General features: G+C 34.1%; 1 protein-coding gene across 3 annotated transcripts in view; it reads left to right on the top strand.

Moving 5' to 3' along the window:
• The window catches only part of TUSC3 (tumor suppressor candidate 3), a 250356-nt gene that overhangs the window by 70117 nt on the left and 159777 nt on the right, over positions 1–20462 (top strand). The gene's annotated exons all lie outside the window — the stretch shown is intronic.

Below are 20462 nucleotides of genomic sequence, written 5' to 3'. Positions count from 1 at the left end.
TTTTATTTTGAGATCATTGTAGGTTCTTCTGTATTTGTAAGAAATAATACTGAGAACCTGTAAACCTTTTCCTAGAGTACTCTAGTTGTAACATCTTGTAAAACCATGGTACAGTATCACATTCAGAATACTGGTATTGATATAATCACGATGCAGAACAGTTCTGCAAATACTTCTTCTTGCCATTTATAGCCATATCCACTCCTCATTCTATTCCCTATCCCTTGGATTTGACTTCTGGCAATCACTAATCTGGTCTCCATGTTTATGTTTATGTTTATAATTTTGTCATTTCAATAATTTTATGCAATTGGATTCAGTAAGTATGTGACCGTTAAGATTTGGAATTTTAAAATTTATCATACTTTTCTCAGAATCTATCCAAGTTGTTGGATTTATCAGCAGTTTATTATTTTTATTACTGAGTAATACTCCATGGTATGGATGTACTACAGTTTATTTAACCATTCATGTTAAGGTTATCTGGGTTGTATCTACTTTTTTGCAATTACAATTAAAACTACTGTGAGCATTTTTCTGCAGATTTGTTTGTGAACTTAAAATTTTTTCTGGAATAAATGCTGGAGAGTGTGATGGCTTGGTTGTATGGTAGTTTCATAGTTATATAAGAAATTGCCAAAATGTTTTCTGGAGTGACTGTATTATTATGCATTCCAACCAGCAGTGTAGGAGTTATGTAGTTTTTCCTTATTCTTGCTAGCATTTGCTCTTTCATTTTAGTCATTCTGATAGAGATGTAGCATTATCTCATGGTGGTTTTATTTTGCATTTCCCTAGTGGCTAATGTTGAATGTCTTTTCATGTGCTTATTTGTCTTGTTGAACATGTTTTCATGTCCTTATTACCTATATATTTTCTTTGATGAAATACCTGTTCATGTATTTTGCCTATTTCTAATTGGATTTTTAAATTGAGTTTTGTGAATATTTTAATACATTTTTAAGATACTAGTCCTTTGTCAGATATGTGGTTTTCAAATATTTTCTCCCTGTTTGTGACTTGTTATTTCATCCTCATTACAGAATCTTTTGTAGATTGTAATTTGGATGAGGTCAATTTATCAGTTTCTTGTTCTTTTTTTTTTTTTTTTTTAATAGGTCTCACTTTTGTTTTCAAATTGAAGAATTCTTTGTTTAGTTCTAGGTCCCAAAGTTTTTCTCCTATGTTGTTGTGGTGGTTGTTGTTTCCCTGCAAGCTTTCTAGATTTATAATCTACATTTTTACCTGATTTTTGGAAGGAAGCATTCAGTCTTTCATCATTAAGTATGATATTAGCTGTGGGTTTTTTTGGTACGTGGTTGTTATCAAGTTGGGGAAGTTCCCCTTTATTCTTAGTTTGCTGAGAATATTTATTATGAAGGGTGTTGCATTTTGTCCCTTTTTAAAATTTTTGTTTGTTTTTGATGTTAGTATTATTTTTCTCCTTTAGCCTGTTGATATAATAGGTTACAGTCGCTGATTTTAGAATGTTGAATCTGTCTTGCATACTGGAATGAATCTCATTTGATTGTGATATATTGCTGTATTCTATTTGCTAATATTTTGTTGAATAATTTTGCATCTAAGTTTATGATAGACACTAGTCTGTAGTTTTCACTGTTTATATTGTCTTTGTTTAGTTTTGGTATCAGGGTAATATTGCCCTCATAAAATAAGTTGGGAAATGTTCCTTCTTTTATGTTTTGGAAGAGATTGTGTAGAATTAGTTAGTGTTCATTCTTTGAATGTTTAGTGGAAACCGCTAATAAAATCATCTGGACTTGGAGATGTCTTTTTCAGGAAATTTTAAACTATATATTCCATTCCCTTAATGGCTAAGGACAGTATAGGCTGCATGTTTCTTCATGGCTAAACCTTTTTCTTTTCAGTAACAAACACTTTTTGTGTTGTGGCTTCATGTGCCAGGACGTCCCACATTATATTTTCATTGTTCACTTGGTTTAGGCTTTGAAATCATTTTGAGCTCTAGTGGAGACTTCAGTAACTTGGGCCAATGAAATAAAAATTAGTTTTATTCAGACTAGCTTGCAGAAAAGGAATTTTCGTGTTCTGAAATTTGGAAGAAGGCTCTTATCACAACCTAATAATGAGTGTTTGTTGGGGCATGGCTAGAAGTAGGTAGAGAAGATAGTGAACAAAATTATTTTGAAAAACATAATTTGACTGGGCGCAGTGACTCAGCCTGTAATCCCAGCACTTTGGGAGGCCAAGGTGAGTGGATTGCCTGAGTCCATGGGTTTGAGACCAGCCTGGGCAACTTGGTGAGAAGTCGTCTCTACAATAAATAAAAAATTAGCTGGGCATAGTAGCATGTGCCTACAGTTCCAGCAACTTGGAAGGCTGAGGCAGAAGTATTGCAGAGTCCAGCAGGTTGATGCAGGGGTGGCTGAGAGCGTGCCACTGCACTCCACCCTGGGTGACAGAGTGAGACTCCAACTTAAAAAAAAAAGACCTTCTCCCTAGCACTCAACAATTTAGGAGAACCACCCTCCTTTGTGATTATCATATTTGCTTTATGGTGTGAAATAGATTGGACAAGTGAGTAGGAGGTGCTGGTAAGAGTATATTTAATGTGTATAACTATGGTTTTAAAGTTGAATGGGGGCCAGAGGAAGCCAGATAAAGCTGACAAACTAGTCATAATATGATTAAGCTAGATTTTTTCAAGGATGAAGAACAGATTTTGGTAGAAGTATGAAACTGAAAATTAGCAAGTTGCCATAAAGGGTTTAATTAATAAGTAAGTAAATTTCTAAAGTATGATGTAGATGATTTTTGGTGGTATAGAGTAGCCTGAAGAACTATCAGACTGTGGCAATGTCTTGATTCTAAATTTGTAGCTTGAAATTACTCAAGATAATATTGCAACTGAAGAGGTTTTGAGTTTATGCAGGAATGCCTTGGAGTTTGTTAGATAAGGTGATAAATTTGTGTTATAGGATGATATAAATTTAAAGGGATAATCTGTTATCTAATTGTGGTTAAGCAGTAGTCTTAAGATCTCCTGTTTTTGAGCCAAGAGAGTAGTACTAACTGTGATCCATATGATAGTGGGTAGTGTGGAACAAAGACAGCTCAAGTTGAAAGGTAAGGTGATTCAAGAAATAGTTTCAAGAAAAAAGAAAATTCAAATTATATTCCTGAATAATAAATTAGGCCTCAAAAATGTAGATGCATTGAGAAATCAGAGTCATCAGCAGCTACCTTTTTTTTTTCACATGCATTAATTGAGTCCTTCTGTGTCAATGTACTTTTGGACCACTTCTCTTACTGGTGTGATTTTTTATAATTATATAGGACATTTGAAGAATTTATAGGTATCATTTAAAAGTCTTAGTGTTTTGTTTTAGAGGCATATGCTTTTTTATTTTCCTTAAGAAAAAGTAAAATATTCTTCTAGAATTAACTCACACTTAGATTCTCCAGTTGCTTTTCTTTGCTGAAAGGCTGGTGAGTAAGCTTTTGGCTTCCTTGTAAACTCTTTTAGCAGATCATTCTGTTCTTCCTTCACACAGTCAGTTTATTCACAAATTTTAGAATTCAATTCTCACTTCCCTTAGTGTTAACATCAAACTCCTTGGCCCAATAAAGTTGTTAATTAGGACTACTTGATATAATTCTCACTTCCCTAAAGTGTTAACTCCAAACTTTCTTTATCAAATTATGCTATAGGGCATATTCCCCATAATTGCTAACTCTTTTGGTGTATTCTCCAATAAATATACTCATCTCTTCCAGAATTCACTACAAATTCTAAGAACAAAATACGTTGTATAAGGATATTACTGTGGGTCAGTAGACTTAAGAATAAGATTCTTGAAGGAAAATTTTTTTTAAATTATATGTAGAATCAAGCAAGGTAAATGTACAACCAAAGTTTTGATGATGTGTTAGAGATTGATATATTTTTAGACTCCAAATAAATGAAAAAAATTAGTAAAATTCAAAGGCATTTTGAAAAAACATGGTGAATAACGCATTACCTTGACATATTAGATATTAACTGGTTAACATCCTTTTTTCCCCAACTAAATAAAATTATTGTTTACTATGTGTAAACTATTAGGTACCCTATATTAAGTCATTTATATATACAGTATATATACATACACACACAGTATACACATTCTCATGTAATTCTTATTCTGAAAGGTAAATCTGAAAAAAATCCATTTTATAGACAAAAACATTAAAGCTGAGAGGGTATATAATTTATCCAATGTCACACAACTAATCCTTTCAGGATTGGCATTTGTGACTCCAGAACTATTAGAATATAATGCTTTCTTTAAGTGCACATATTCATCATTGTCCTTACTCTATGAACTGTAATTTCTACCTTGTTTTTGTGTTCCTAACAAAGATGACTAGTCTTTTAGGGCAGGGATCCATCAGCTAGCATTTTCTAAACTCATAAGATCATGAAAAACTTTTATTCAGGGAAGCATCTTATAACAGGGACAGGCAAGTTGAATATTGGTGACTAAAAGCATGGGGAAGAGAGCCTATCACTCTTTTGTTTCAGTACAATGAGGTCATATCTCTCATAGGATTAGATTCCAAAATTAGCAGTTAAATTAAATATTGGCTATAGATAAAATCACCTTTGTACATCGCCTATAACACTTGTAAGTGAATTGCTATTTATAAATGGTTTTGGTACTACAACCTCTATCATTTCCTTTGTAGCCTTTGATAATATTTCTTTATGGCCCTTAAGTAAATTTCCTCTGTTTGTTTGACTACCTAAACAAGGTATTTCACTTTTTTGTCAAAGACCGGGAAACTCTCCTGCCATTCACAGTTTTTTTTTTCCTGTGTTGGCTGATGTGTGAGAAATGTTTGAACTTGAGTTAATCTGTGACCAGTCTAATATAAATAATGCTCCATGGTTATTGCTGAGTTGTGTGTCTAGTTTAATTTTTTTTAATATTGAGGGCATGTGCTATAACTTTACTGTATTAACTTTCTTCCTAGGTGTCTCTTCCTCAAGTTGGATAAGCTTAACACCTTTACTGTTTTCAGCAAACTTTCATTATCTCTGTGTCATTGTAAAAATTCCTTGAGCTCTTCTGCTTCCTCTATATATTTTTTCTGTTTAGAGTTCAGCTGTTCTCTTCCTTCTTAATTTCAGGCCTACAGAAAATTGAAACAGTAGTACAGAGGACACCAGTTTTACATATTACCAACATTCATGAGTTATTAACATTTTTCCACCTTTGATTTTTCTCTCCTTTAAGTATTGGTCAGAAATCAGTCAGATGTCAGCAGAAGTACCTATGGGTTGAGGATGTCATGGAATATCACCTATACAAACTTCGGCAATGCATCTTTTAAGTATAAAGGCCTATCTTACATTAACAGAATACTATTATCACTTTTAAGTAAGTTAATATTAATTCAGTGATATAATCTTATTAAGTCTATATTTAAATTTTACATCTATCTTCAAAATTTATTTTATTTGGAACCCAGTCAAGGTTTATCTATTACATTTGATTGTTATGCTTCCTAGAGTTTCTTTTAATTTATAATATTTCTACACTTCTAAAGAGTTTGCTTTTGTTTTAATAACATTGACTTTTATTTTTTATTATTATTACTTTTTTAATGTTCTGAGGAATCCAAGTACTTGCCTTGTATAGTATCCTATGCTCGGATTTATCAGATTGTTTCTTTGTGATTAAATTCAAGTATTTATTTTGGGCATGAGTATGGTAGCAGTTATTTTGAATACTTCTTATTGTTTCCTATCAGGAGGTCTGTAATTTTAGGTTGTTCACATACTAGTGCTGAGATTGATCACTCAAGTTGATAATCACCAGCATCAGCAGCTGATGATTTATGCATTCTGCATATATCATAGTTGGTTTTATTCATTTTCTATATATGGGCATTTGGGTTATTTCTGATACTTTGCCTTTATGAAAGTACCACAGCTAATAATTTGTACATATGTTTTGTGTTTATGGACATGTATCTTCAGGGTAAATTTCTAGAAGTGAAGTTATAGGATATGCATCTACAGTTTTATTAGATATTATCAACGTCCCATACAGCAGGGTTGTGCCATTTACGCTCCTACAACAGTGTATGAAAGTGCCTGGTTTTCCACAGCCTTGAATAGAGTATGTGGTGACAGTATTGGAGTTTTTGCTAATGTGGTAGGTGAGAAATATTTCTTTGTTGTTTTACTGTCTATCTCTTCTAAAGTTGAGCATCTTTTCATTTTTCAAGTGCTATGAGTACATCTTTTTTGTGAACTGTGAATATATTTTGTGTATTTGTTTTTCCTTCAGTTGTAAATAGCTATGTATATATTGAAAAGGTGTGTTCTTTATCTGTTGTATAAGTTTCAGATGTTTTCTTCTGCCTTTTAAATTTGTTTAAGGTGTTTTTGTTGCTTCTGAATGTTGAAGTTGGGAATCCTTGGTTATAGAAGACTTTGAAGACTTAATACAAAAAACTCCACAAAATATTGCATTGATAATTTTACATTGATATATATTGATATAATATTTTGGTTATGTTGGTTTAACAATATTACTAAAATTTATTTACCTGTTGATTTTAGTTTTTGGCATGCCTGCTAAAACATTTTTTAAAAGTGCATACTGATTTGCAGTATATTTTGTTGGACAGTACTTTTATATTCAGTTTTCTTATAGTGTTTTTATATTAGTTTCTGGTTGCTGCTATAACAATTTACCACAGAGTTAGTGGCTTAAAACAGCACCAGTTCATTATTATGCAGTTCTGAAGGTAAGAATTACAAAATTAGTCTCAGTAGCCTAAAATCAAGATGTTGGCAGGACTGCAATCTTCTTGGAGGCTATAGGGGAGAATTCCTTTCTTTGCTTTTCTTTTAATGGTTTCTAGAAGTCTGTCTATATTTTCCTTGACTTCCAACTTCAAAGTCACCAGCGTAATATCTTCAGATCTTTCTCTTTCTCTGATCTCTGATATGTTGCCATACCTTCTGACTGTGACATCGCAGAGACTTATTTTTTTTTTCTCACCACGTGAAGTAACATAGCCACACATCTCAGGAATCTTGCATCTGATCTTTAGAGTCAATTTGTTTGTCTACAGAAAACTCCTTGGTAATTTGTTGGCATAACATTAAGTTTGCATAGCTATGCATTCAGAATTGGCATCTTTATGAGTTGAGTTCACTTTAAGCACAAAAGATTATTTGTTTCTCTTCTGTGTATTTCAGAAATATTAAGTTTCTTTCTCATCTTGTGCCTTTTTGTTGTTAAGATATGAAGGCTATTGTTTCTTATATATTTCATTGCTGAATTCTTTGAGTTTGTTAGATTTTATTGCTTCTCTTGAGTTTTTCATATTTGCTGTTATGTTACCTGCAAGTAGAACTTTACCTCCTCTTTTCTTTTATCTTAGCTATTGTTTCTTTTATCTGATTATATTGGCTAATAACCTGCAATATGGTGAGAAACAATAACACATGTAATGGGTGTTCTTGCATTATTTCTGTTCTTAATTGGAATGCCTAAACTGCATCCCTACTAAAATGTTAGTTTTTTGTCTGAATACATATATACTTATATATAATAATATATATCATATTTATATACATATATGTTTCATGCTAAGGAAGTATCTGCTAAAGTATCTATCAGTTCCTGTGAGTTATTTTTTTCTTATTTTAATTAGGAGTGATTATTGGATTTTGTCAAAGCCTTTTAAAAGTGTCTTTTGATATAATCATGTTTCTTTTTCTCTTCAGCGTTTTAATTAGAAATGAGTATTGAAATATGTTGAAAGCTTCTTTAGCATCTTTGCATATAATCATATGATGTTTTTCTCCCTTGGCTCTGTTAATATGGTAAGTTATATTAGTGTATTTCCTAATAACTATTCTTGCATTTCTGAATCAAATATACTTGGTCATGATGTTTATTATTTAAAGTTTTTTGATGCATTTGGTTTGTTAACATTTCCTTTGGGATATTTGCATCTCTATTTATAAGTTATAAGTAAGATTGATTTGTAGTGTTTTTGTGTGCAGTCTTTATTGAGTTTTTATAGTGGTTATATCTTTATTGGGTTTATATATACAGTAAGTTCCCTACATGTGAATGAGTTCTGTTACAAGAGTGCATTCGTAAGTCCAATTTGCTCATCAGTCCAACAAAATTAGCCTAGGTACTCAACCAACACAGTTGACTATATAGTACTGTACTATAAACATAACAAACACAAAAATAAGGAAAACATTTAAAATCTTACTGTACAGTACCTTGAAAAGTACAATAGTACAGTACAGTACAACAGATAGTATATAAAGGGGCTGGCCTTGAGTGACCAGACGAGAAGAGTTACTGACTGGAGGACGGAGAGGAGGTGGGAGATGGCAGAGCTGAAGGATTATCGCAATAGGAGATGAAGGGAAAGCTGCAGTTTTATGCATCCCTGACGTTGATAGCACAGGTTCTGGTTCCTTGCTGGATTCGATTCTAGCTATCCTTTTGAAAAAAACGATCAGTGTTATCTGGGTAGTAGCTCTTTTTTTCTCATCATAGATGACATGGTAGCACTGCATTCTGAATAGCTGCTGCAGCCTTTGTGTACCCTTCTATGTTCAGGTCCTGTACCTCAAAAACTAATAGTGCCTCCTCAAATAATGTGAATGTATGTTCACATCTTTGATAGTTTGCGACTTGAAGGTTCGCATGTAGGAGACTTAACTGTAATGTACTACTGTCCTCTATCCAGTGCTGTACAGTAACAAACACAAAAGCATAACTACTTGTAGAGGCTGCATACACATGACAGTGTGCGCCAGACACATGAACTAACTTACATGTTTGTGTGGATGGTGTGTCTTTGAAAGTTTGTAAGTTGAAGTTTTGAATGTAGGGGACTTGCTGTAGATCTATAGATGGCATTTCCAGCGGTTAGTTAATTTAAGGTGCTTGAAATGGTTTTCAGTGAGCTGTACCAGGGTGATTTATCTTATGAAGATATCTCCCTCTCTTCTACCTCCCAGGGTCTGAAATATTCCCTCTTGATAAACTGGACTTGTTGCTTGCTTCTCTACCACCATCAAATCAGTGTATCTATTCTAGTATTCATAGCTTTATATTTTCTCCAGTCATCCCTTACTCATACCTAGACCATTTAACTGGAGAGTTCAGGTTGAGAGACAAAAGGGCATTTTTATGAAACAGGGACTTTGGGCCCTGAGGGTAGGCTACAGGATGGTTCACTGTGCAGTATACCCGCATATGTGATCATTATCCTCATTATCTAGGACCATGTCAGTAAAATGAGAGCATCTAATGATTGAACCTAGATTAAGTTTGAATTTCCTAAACCTTTTTTTCTTTTTTGGCTATGCTGCCACTCAGGAGATATACTAGTTGAGTTCTTCAAGATAGCTGACAAGGGGTAAAGGAAGCATCATGCCCAGAAATGGTCAGGATGAAATCTTGAGTTTTCAAAATAGGTCTAAATAAGGCCCCCACCACTTCTCTTGATCATTACTTTGGAAGTAGTTAGATCAACCTTTTCTCAGGATGGATGTGTTTAGTAACCAAACTGCCTTATTAAGTTGTGTGAACAGAAAGAGGAGAAGAAGTAGAGTCGTAAATCTTTTTATGTTAATTTTTGAAGTGGCTGTCCCAGCATGTCAAAGTGCTAGATGTCTCAAATGTTAGGAAGCATGGGATGCCTGCTGAATATTTTGGCTATTGGCTCGTGTTTTGGTGGTATTTGTGGTAAATGATATCATTAGACATTAAATAGTCCAGAAAGCTAGAAATATGACACATAATTTCAAAAGTCACAGTGAAGTCACTGGAGTTAACTGAACTGACTCTGACAGTGACATTTTGTTGTTGATGGTAAGGTGCTAATGGTGGTCCCAAGTGGAAGTCATAGGCCCAATATAGTCAGTTTGAGAAGAGTAGGTGGGTGCAATGCCCTGAGCAGCATGGCTCTTGTTCCACAAGGTAAACAGGCCAGCTCTTGGTAAGAATTCCAAGTCTGGTTTCCATTGTAGCTTCTGCATGAAGTTGTAGTAATGGAGCCAGTAAGCTGTGGTGGTGATCTGGGCAATGTAGGTTTAATCAGCAGCTTGATTTTAGTTAATCTTATCAGCTAATGGGCCTTTCCTTTGTGCATCTACATTAGTGACTACTAGTGACCAGTTGGCATGTGTGATTTGTTTTACAAAAGGATGTTTTCAAAAAGAAGTGTCTTTACCTCTCAGTCTTCCAAGTAGCAGATCATTTGGTTAGGCCATTAGCATCAGTAAATAAACATTAGTGATAAAAATTAGGGGAGATTTGCAAAGGATGTCGGGACTATGAGGGCTGCTTAGAGTTCTGCCCACTAAGCAGAACAACCACATTTACTTTCCCATAGTAGCTGTTTCTGAGGTTGAACAGCCACAACAGCCTATCAGACTCCATTCGATTTCAACTTAGAAGAATTATCAGTAACCCAGGCCCAGGCATTTAGAAGAATCTCTGAATTGAGGGCCTTATTGAGCCATTGACTTTGCCTCAAGTGGCAGAATTGGGAAAAAAGTTTCCCGCAAAAAAGATAGCTCTGCTTTTTATGTAAACTGATAGGCTTTGGTGGCTAGGCCAGCTGCTTTCTTGAATATACCATTTCCACGAGCCAAACCTGTTGAACCTTTCATACTTTATTAGTTATAAGGTCCAAGTGGATTAAGCCCAAAATAGAGAGATTAGGCATTTATTTGTACCTGTTGGGCTTGTCAGGCTTGTGGCATGTCCAGAAATGAAAAGGGCACTGGTATGTGGAAGATACTCGTGTTACCATAGGCTCCAATTAGCAGAATTATCAGTCACACAGACTTGTAGTTTGAAGTGGTCATTAGGTTTGTGTGGCCCAAAAGGTCGAGGGTGTGCCACAGTTTTTGTTGGACATTTCTGATGCTGCCTGTTGGATTGGTCCCTATCTGGAGGACACTGATTTGTGGGTTAATCTATATAAATGACCAGGGGATGCTTAAATGGGATTTATGTTTCAATACCTAAAGAGTCCAGTAAAGTATTAGGACTTGTTTTTGTTGATCAAGTCAGCAGTTTCTCTTTTCTAGAGAAATTGAGTGTTCGTAGTCTGTTCACATGGTCCCAAGAAATGTTATTTGGTACTGTCAAGAAATTGATGCCAACCTAATTTTCTTACTGTGAATGTGATTTGTCTTTTTGCCTTGAGGGCCAAAGTATATTTTAAATTTTTTCATTGAAGGATAGTAATTTTACTACACTTTATCTTGGAGTTGACTATTCTGGGTCATCTTTTTCAGGTACACAGATTTGTGTGTGTCTGTATGTAGTATTTCCTTTTATTTTCATAATTTTTTTATAATGTGTATTATAATTTATATTTGTATTATAATTCATATTATAATTTAAAGTATCAATTTTATCTATTTCATTGTTTTGTTTTTCTACTTTGTGGACCCTAATTTTCTGTGTGTTTAATGAATAGCTATATCTATCATGCCTTTTTAAACTTTTATGTTGTTTCTGTTTTCTTATTTCCTTTTAATCACTATTACAATGTCCTTTATTATATATTCAGTCAACTGTATTCTTCTTTGAAGACCTTGTAATGCAATCTTAATTTCTGCATGGATTCTGTTACTTTTTGTCTTTTCCTGAGTTTGGTTAAACCTTAAATCACATCTCCCTTTTTTTTTTTTTTTTTAATTTCAAATTTTTGAATTTTTGATTTGAGATTTTTAATGTCTTCAACTACTTGTTTAATAACATTTACTATAGATTAGAGTGTTATGTTTCAGTATTCTCTTCTTGATTTTATAAGAGAAACTTTCCATCAGTTGAAGAATTTTACTTCTTCCTTAACTTTTCTTGTGGTAACTTCATGTAGATGCTGTTGATCATTTGCTGTTTCTTTTAAAATATTTTTTTTCTTAACTAGACAGGAAATAATAGGTGATATGTTAGAGTAATAGACTTTTGGGTAGCCTACTAGTTTCTTAATTCAAATGTCCTTTTCTGTTCATAAAGTCGAATAGGTTGAGTAAAAGGGGCATTTTCCCTCGCTCGTCTTCTTTTTTTCATTTTTGGCAGTGGTGTATTATGATTCTGAGATAATTTTATGCCTCCATAGGTCCTTTATGTTCCATAACTTGCTTCACTATTTCACCGTGTCACCAAGCTACCAATGCATGTCTGTCCCTTTTATGTTGTCTCCCATGCCACACAAAGTAGTGCATTCTTAAGACTGCTGTGTTTACTGTTGTGTATTTTAAAATATTTTAAAAGGAACAGCAAATGATCAACAGCATCTGCATGAAATTACCACAAGAAAAGTTGAGGAAAAAGCAAAATTCTTCAACTGGTGAAAAGTTTCTCTTAAAAAATCATGAGGAGAATACTGAAACATCACACTCCAATCCATAGTAAATGTCATTAAACATTCCTCATAACGCCCAGTAGTTACTGTACTTACCCACCATGTCTTGGACCTGTTCTCAGTATTTTCCAATTCAGGTGACAGCCTGTCTTTCTCAGGGTGAATTTTTCTCCCAGTGTTCCAGCTCTGCTAGGATCGCTCTTCCTCTCTTTTTTTCCCACTGTCTCCATCTTATTTCCTATTCTTGTATGGGTTTCTGAGGATGCAGATGTTAATTTTCTCACTTTCATGTACCTTCAATTGTGTAGGATTCTCTTTATCCTAGTCATGCTATCAGCATGGGTAGTTTTGTTTGTGGTATTTGTAGGACTACATAGTTTTTAGAAGTTTATTAGTTGTTATTATTCTACAGAAACCTAGTGATTTTCTAGGTATAGTTTAAATCTTAGTAGGGAAATGTGGAATCTGATCACAAATAAGGACATTCTTTGAGGACAAACTATTATACTAATTTTGCAATGATGATGATTTGTTGATGCTACAGGGCTTTGAACTTTCTATGTGTTTAGTGGGTATTTTCCCACTTCAGATATATTTTTTCCTTATGGTAGATTGTTGTCTTTGTCAATAAAAAGACAACAATCTACCATATGATTAGAATGAACACATTCAGTAAAGCGTTAATAAAATAGACCTGAGATTGTTATCCTTAGAAAGGCCAACTCCCAAAGTTGGCCCTTGCCTGCAGTATTTAAAATTAGATTTTATGAATTTTTCCATCATTCCTTAACTGATAAGAGTGGTTCACGTACCCAAACTGTTGTACAAACAATGTGGTTAATGCTGAATATCTGCTTTTCTTCTGGGAGTCTGGAATTTTGTTACCTACTATACTGCTTAACCAGTCCTCTTGGGCGCTGAATCGTTAATGAGCCTCCTTAGTAGACAACACTTTACACATGTTGTCACATCTCTTTGCTGAAGGAATTGAGGTCTATGTGACTTGACAGGGAGTCACTTTTGGAAACTTGGATCTAGGTTGCTTCAGACTTTGCACCAGGTGTCTTTTCCTTTCACTGATTTTGCTTTGTCTTCTTTCACTGTAATAAATCTCAACCATGAATATGATTATATACTGATTCTTTTTAGTCTTTTTATGAATCACCAAAACTAGGGGTGATATTGGGCATCCCAAACACAAGCTTTTAATAATTCTGAAATGTTTCTCCATGCTCTTAGAATTAAGTTATATATTTAATTCTGTGTACATCTTAGTTTTAATTTAAAATAATGTTTTTAGGTCTGTAGAATAAGATATTTTTTTCATCAAGAATCTCAAGTAGACCTGGGAACAAAAATAAACTTTATTTTATAAACTTGTGGCTTTTTACCATAGAATTGGATACTATTGTGATGATATTAATGCTGACATTTATTTTTTGAACGAATGTTTATTGAATGATCAGTATGTGTAGGTATTGTGCCGAATACTAGGGAGATAATGGTGAACAAACTGACCTGGCTGCAGCTCTCATTGATCTCAGAGTCTAGCTGAAGTGCTGGACAATATTTACACTACTTCGTTAAGCTTATAATTACCAACTTTGTGAATACCGTGAAAGTAAAACCCAGACTTATATGAGGACCATGGTCTTTTCTGTTAATTTGTAGTCAAAGAGAATTACTATTGAAGTGTTAAAATATATAGGATAACTAGGAAAAATATATAGGATAACTAGGAATTCATAGTCTGATCCCATGCACTGGAAATGGCTGATATGTATACCAACTGTGACATATATGTGCACTGTAACTATAGAAAGTAGGGTTGAGGAGGAGGAAGGAACTGCACAGATATCCAACATTACGAATAAACCTGAGATACTACCATACCTCTGTAAGGATGCATCATTAATAAATCAAAAAACAGTAGATGTTGGCGTGAGTGCAGAGAAAAGGGGACACTTTTACACTGTTGGTGGGATTACAAACTAGTCTAGCCTCTGTGGAAAATAGTGTGGCAATATCTGAAGGAACTAGAAATTGACCTTCCATATGATCCAGCAATTCCCCTTCTGGGAATATACCTGGAGGAACACAAATCATTCTACAGAAAGGACACCTGCACATACATGTTTATTGCTGCACTATTCACAATAGCAAAAACATGGAACCAGCCCTTATGACTATGAGAAGTAGACTGGCAAAAGAAAATATGGTAATGTACATAATGGAATCGCAGCCATAAAGAAGGACAAAATTTGGACTTCTCAACAATTGGAGACAATCTTTCTTTCTTATTGATCTGTCACAGAAACAGAGGACTGAATACCACATGTTCTCACTCATAAGTGGGGCCTGAACATTAATCACAGTAGTGCAAGGGAGAGATCCGCCGTCATGGGACACTGCTAGGGAGGAATGAGGTGAAGGAGCACGTAACAACACAAAGTGTACCTGATCCTAAACTGGGGAAGTGAGGATCAGTTGGAGAACCAAACTTCACCTTCACATATTTTACTTATGTACCTGATTTGTACCTCACTTCTTTATAATAAAATAAAGAAAAAACAGGAAAAAAAAAAAACCTAGTTTACTGAGGGGAATTAAGGAAGACTTTTGGACCCCGTACAGAGAGGGGGCATAACCAGAGATAGACCTGAAAATGCAAATAAATAGTCAGTGAAATTTAGGCTAGATGTTGGACACAACAAGATTTGTATAACTTTGTCATTTACTAAAGATTTTTGGTATGCCTCATGCTTTTAACCTTATGACAACCCTTGAGAGAGGAATATTAGTATTGTCATGCTAAAAATGGAAAGTAAATAAGAAAGTATATGTCATATTTTTGCACATTATAAAGTGTAAAACCAGTACATAACTCCAGATTTTCAGAGTTTAAATACTATCTATGTTTTATTTTGACACATGGTAATAGTAGGAGTAGTATTACATCATTTGGAAGTTTTGTTCATGAATTTTATGTGTATGTTTCATAGTGCCTTGCCAAAAATCAAAACAAAAAACAGAGAGACACAAGGAAACTTTTGGAAGTGATGGAAATGTTTATTACCTTGATTGTGGTAATGGTGGTATCAGTGTATACATATGACTAAACTCACCATATTTTGCAGATTTTGTACATTAAATATGTGCAGTTTTTTATATGCCAGTTATACCTCAGTAAAGCTGGGTAAAGGAAAACTCCAAGATCATTTCTTCAGTGTTTAACACAAGATGTTTCTGTGGTGGTCTAGTAAACCTTTAATAGAATTAGGGATGTCTGGAGCAATATTACTAAATAAAAAAGTTGCTTTTAGTGGAATTTTATAATATTACAAGATAAATCAGTACTTATATAATGTATAATGCATATAATCGAGTAGTTAACTAGTCAGTAGTTCAAGATTTATTTAAAAACAGTATGAAAGTCTATAGCTTTTATTCAGTTTTGCTTTAAACCTAAAACTTCTCCATAAAATGAAATTCATTAAAAATATGTTTGATGAGAAAAGTTTTTAAAAATGAAGATTAAATGAAATATATATAAATACATAAAGGGGTTCCTGGGACACACTAGACCTCAATAAACATTTCAAATGATGATGATACTTGCAGTTAAATAGAAAATACATAATCTCCAACTCTTAGGGCACAGTTTCTATAACCTTGTGTCTCTGCCTTTTTGATTCAGTATAGCAAAGTTCATTAAAGTCTGCATATATTCTGTTCTTCATCACATAAAGCCAAAGCATAGATTTGTTGGGGAATCCTGTGGGATTTAAGATCTGAGTTTTTGCCTTCCTCATTTTGACTTGTCATGTTTGCAATAACTGTATTAATTCGTTTATTCAACAGATATTTTAAACATATTGTCATAGTTCTTGGGCATGCTATTATAAAAACATTTTATATTTTTTGAACGTTATTTGTTTTTTATTTTGTATTAAGATTATTTGTTGGGCTGGGCCTGGTGGCTTCAAGCCTGTAATCCCAGCACTTTGGGAGGCTGAGATGAGAGGATTGCCTGAGTCCACGGGTTCGAGAACAGCCTGAGCAACTTGATGAGACCTCATCTCTACAATAAAAATTTAAAAATTAGCCAGGCGTGATAGTGGCGACTGTAGTTCTGGCTACTTGGAAAGCTGAGGCAGAAGGATCACCTGAGCCCAGCAGGTCGACGCTGGGGTGGCTGTGAGTGTGCTGCTGTACTCCAGCCTAAGTGACGGATTGAGACTCCAATTCAAAACAAACAAACAAAAAAAGATTATTTGTTACCCTAATGAAGTGTCTTGAGGCAAGGGCCTATATGTGTTACTCTTTCCAAATATTGAATTAATTAATTAATTCATGTATTATTTTTAATCATTAGTTCTACAGATATTAATCAAATACATAATTATACTCACTTATAGTATGTAAATGTAGTACTTAAGAAAACTTGTTAATTGAACCGTGGGTCAATTAATTAGTTGCTTTACTACATTGTATATCACTCTTTTGGCATACCACATTTAAACATTTATAGGTCACTGTTATCATTTATTTAATAGCACTAAAATTCCTTTGACTTTCATAAACTGAGTGTGTAATTACTATGCAAGTTACATGAAATTCAACACCTGTATTTATATACATTTTTGCTTTAAGATACGTATTTTAATCATATATTTTTTATTACAGTTGTTTTTCAAGGAAAGATATTTACTTAGATTTGTTAGAGGAAAAGCAAAATGAATACACAGGAAATAGAACCTCTTTAACTTATCTTATCAATGAGTAAATTCTGCAGTCAATGATAATATGGCAGTAAACTGCTGATTCCTCAGCTCTTCAGAGACATTGGTTTATTTAATATATTTTAGTATATTCAGCAGGCCCCAGGGTATGAGAAACAACTCTGTTAAAAACCTTTGAGCAGGGTGCCGTTTATCAGTTATTTTTTTCTCCTCAGAGTACCAGAACTTCAAGTAATAGGAGAGTCTGCTCACTCCAGACCTATGTGTATCACTACTTATAGAAATTCTTTAATTTGGGGTTTTATGAAGACATACTATGTAATACATATTTAATATATTAGTTCATCATATGTATATGACTATAAAGGCATGCAATGAGATTTTAGTATAAATTCATTATCTTGTAGGATGTTTGATTAACATTAAAAAGAGCTATGCTAGCCAGGCTTGGTGGCTCAGCCTATAATCCCGCGCTTTGGGAGGCTGAGGTGAGTGGATTACCTGAGCCCGCGAGTTCGAGACCCGCCTGGGCAACTTGGTGAGACCTCATCTCTACAATAAATCAAAAAATTAGCCGGGCGTGGTAGCACACGCCTGTAGTTCCAGCTACTTGGAAGGCTGAGGCGGACGGATCGCCAGAGCCCAGCAGGTGGAGGCTGTGGTGGCCGGCTCCAGTCTGGGCAACAGAGTGAGACTCCAACTCAAAAAAAAAAAAAAAAAAAGGGCTATACTTCTTAAAACGTTCCTTTAAAAGTTACATTCATCATGGGAAATATATTCAATATATAGAATTATAGGGTTAATAATTTATTTTAGTTTTACATAACCTTTTAAAAAGCATTATAAAATAAAAATTGTAGCATTTGGACTAAGTGGTTTTTTTGTTGTTGTTGTTCTTATAATAAAAAAATGAAGAAGATTTATTATAACAAATTTAACAGAGCAGTGCCCTGAAGTTATTGCTTAAACTTTCCTGGATTCTTTTAATGCAGCTTGGCTGCCCTCTTCAGGCTGCATGTGAATATATTAGAACAATTTACAGTGTTACCCAAAATTCAAAGTCAAGCCTCTAATATTACTATGAACTACCAAAACAACATATTTCTTAGTTAACAATGTTGGAAATTTAGTTATTTGAGTTAAGTACTTGGAGCATTTGTAGTTTTCAGTTTCCAATTTCAGATGGCAGTGAGGTCAGAATTTGTTAATAAATTAGCATTTATTATGTCTTACTTAGCTCATCAGGCTAAGTTGACATAAATATATGCAAGAATCCATTGAATATCTGCCATTAGTTAGGTTTCCTCTATTCCCTGTTAGGCATTAAGAAGTTGAAATGGGATTTTCTTTTGCCCGTGCCAGCTCTGACGTGCTTACCTTTCTTTTCTCTCTTCTTTCTCTAATAAACTGTGTTTTAAAACTTAAAAAAAAGAAGTTGGAATATGGGGGAGGGCATAAAGGATAATAGGGTAAGGATAGAGAACAGGGCCTTTTTAATTGGGACACATATTTTCTTATGAATCTTTTTTACTCTAAAAGGATATTATTAATATTAAAATACATATTTATTGAGCTGATTGAATTTTTTTTAATGACACACATATCCATTCACTGATTCTGTTGCTACTGCTTTACACTCAACAGAAGAAAGCCCCCTGTATTTTATGTTGCTATAAACAGGCTGAGCAATTTATATCTGAGGCTGAGTAATTTATAAAGAGAAAAGGTTTATTTGGCTCACAGTTCTGCATAGTGCTGTTGTCTGCTTGGCTTCTGTTGAGGCCTTAGGAACCTTTTTACTCATGGTGGAATGTAGGGGGAACTGACGTTTCACGTGGCGAGAGCCAGGAGCAAGAGAGAGAGGGAGATGCAAGGCACTTTTAAAACAGTCAGTTCTTGTGTGAACTAGTAGAGTGAGAACTTGCTCATTACCTTGAGTATGGTACCAAACCATTCATGAGGGATCCACCTCCATGATCCAATCACTCCCAGTATCCCTGTCTCCAACACTGGGGGTCACATTTCGACATGAGATTTGAAGGGAACAAATAGGTCAACTATATCACCCTCCATACCTCGTCATTAATAAATTTTTCTTCTAAGTATCTGAGCTGAAAAAAAGATGTAATTTGTTTTGGTTCCTGTGGAATTCTTTATGCTAGCTAGAGCTACTTAAGTACAGTTTCTAGAAAATTTTGCTGAATATTTTGGCCTGCTAAATTTAATGAAGAGATTGTCAAAATATGTCCCATCTTCTTTTATATAATATTTCAATAGCTTCTTTTTTTCCCCAAACACAATTATAGTAACATTTGAAGTGGATTCCAAACATTCATGTTCTTCTCCTCCATTATATCATGCATGCTATTGTCAGATACGGCATTCTTAAATAGTATTTTGCATAATTCACTTCTTTCAAAAGGAATCGTAATTGTTTACTGTTTTCAGCATAATGAATAAGGTCCAGTTCCTATTTATCTGTCTACCATTTCCAGTCTTTTCCCCCCCTGTTTTCTCACATGAAGCTTATGATCTATTACTTGAACACATAATCCACATTTCAGGCTGGATAGTCTTTGTTAATACTGTTTTTGCTACTTTGCTACTCTCTTTTCCTGTAATCTTTTGTATTTTTTCAATTTAAATTTCATTTAGTTCTGCTCGATTTTCATAATTTTTTTTATTCTGCTGGCTTTAGGTTTGGTTTGTTCATGTTTTTCTAGTTCCTCAAAGTGTGATGTTAGGTTGTCAATATGGAATTTTTTGGTCTTTTAAATGTAGGCCTTAAGCACTATAAATTTTCTTCTGAGAAACAGCCAAAGCTGTTTCTCAGAGGTTTTTATAATTTGTGTTGTTGTCATTAATTTCAAGGAATTTTAAAATTTTCATCTTGATTTCATTAACTCAATGATCATTCAGGGGCAGATTGTTTAATTGCCATGTATTGTTGGTTTTGAGAGTTTTTCTTGGACTTAATTTCTAGTTTTATTCCACTGTGGTCTAAGAGGATGACTGATGTAATAAGATTTTTAAAAATTTATTGAGTTTAATTTGTGGCCTATCATGTGGTCTGTCTTGGAGCACTGCTGTACACTAATAATTTTCTCAGAATACATGAGAGGTAAATTTCAGATTCCTTACTTTTATGAGAACATGTTTATTTTATACTTAATTATTTGTCATAATAGATTATTTTATTTTTTATTTTATTTTATTTTTTTGAGTTGGAGTCTCACTCTGTCACCCAGACTGGAGTGCAGTGGCCGCTTCCAGCCACCGCAGCCTTGACCTGCTGGGCTCCGGCGATCCTTCCACCTC

The sequence above is a fragment of the Carlito syrichta genome, unplaced genomic scaffold (assembly GCF_000164805.1).
Source record: "Carlito syrichta isolate Samal-C Ts95f unplaced genomic scaffold, Tarsius_syrichta-2.0.1 Scaffold306694, whole genome shotgun sequence".
In the NCBI taxonomy this organism is placed as follows: Eukaryota; Metazoa; Chordata; class Mammalia; order Primates; family Tarsiidae; genus Carlito; species Carlito syrichta.
This window is presented reverse-complemented; position numbering and strand designations above follow the sequence as displayed.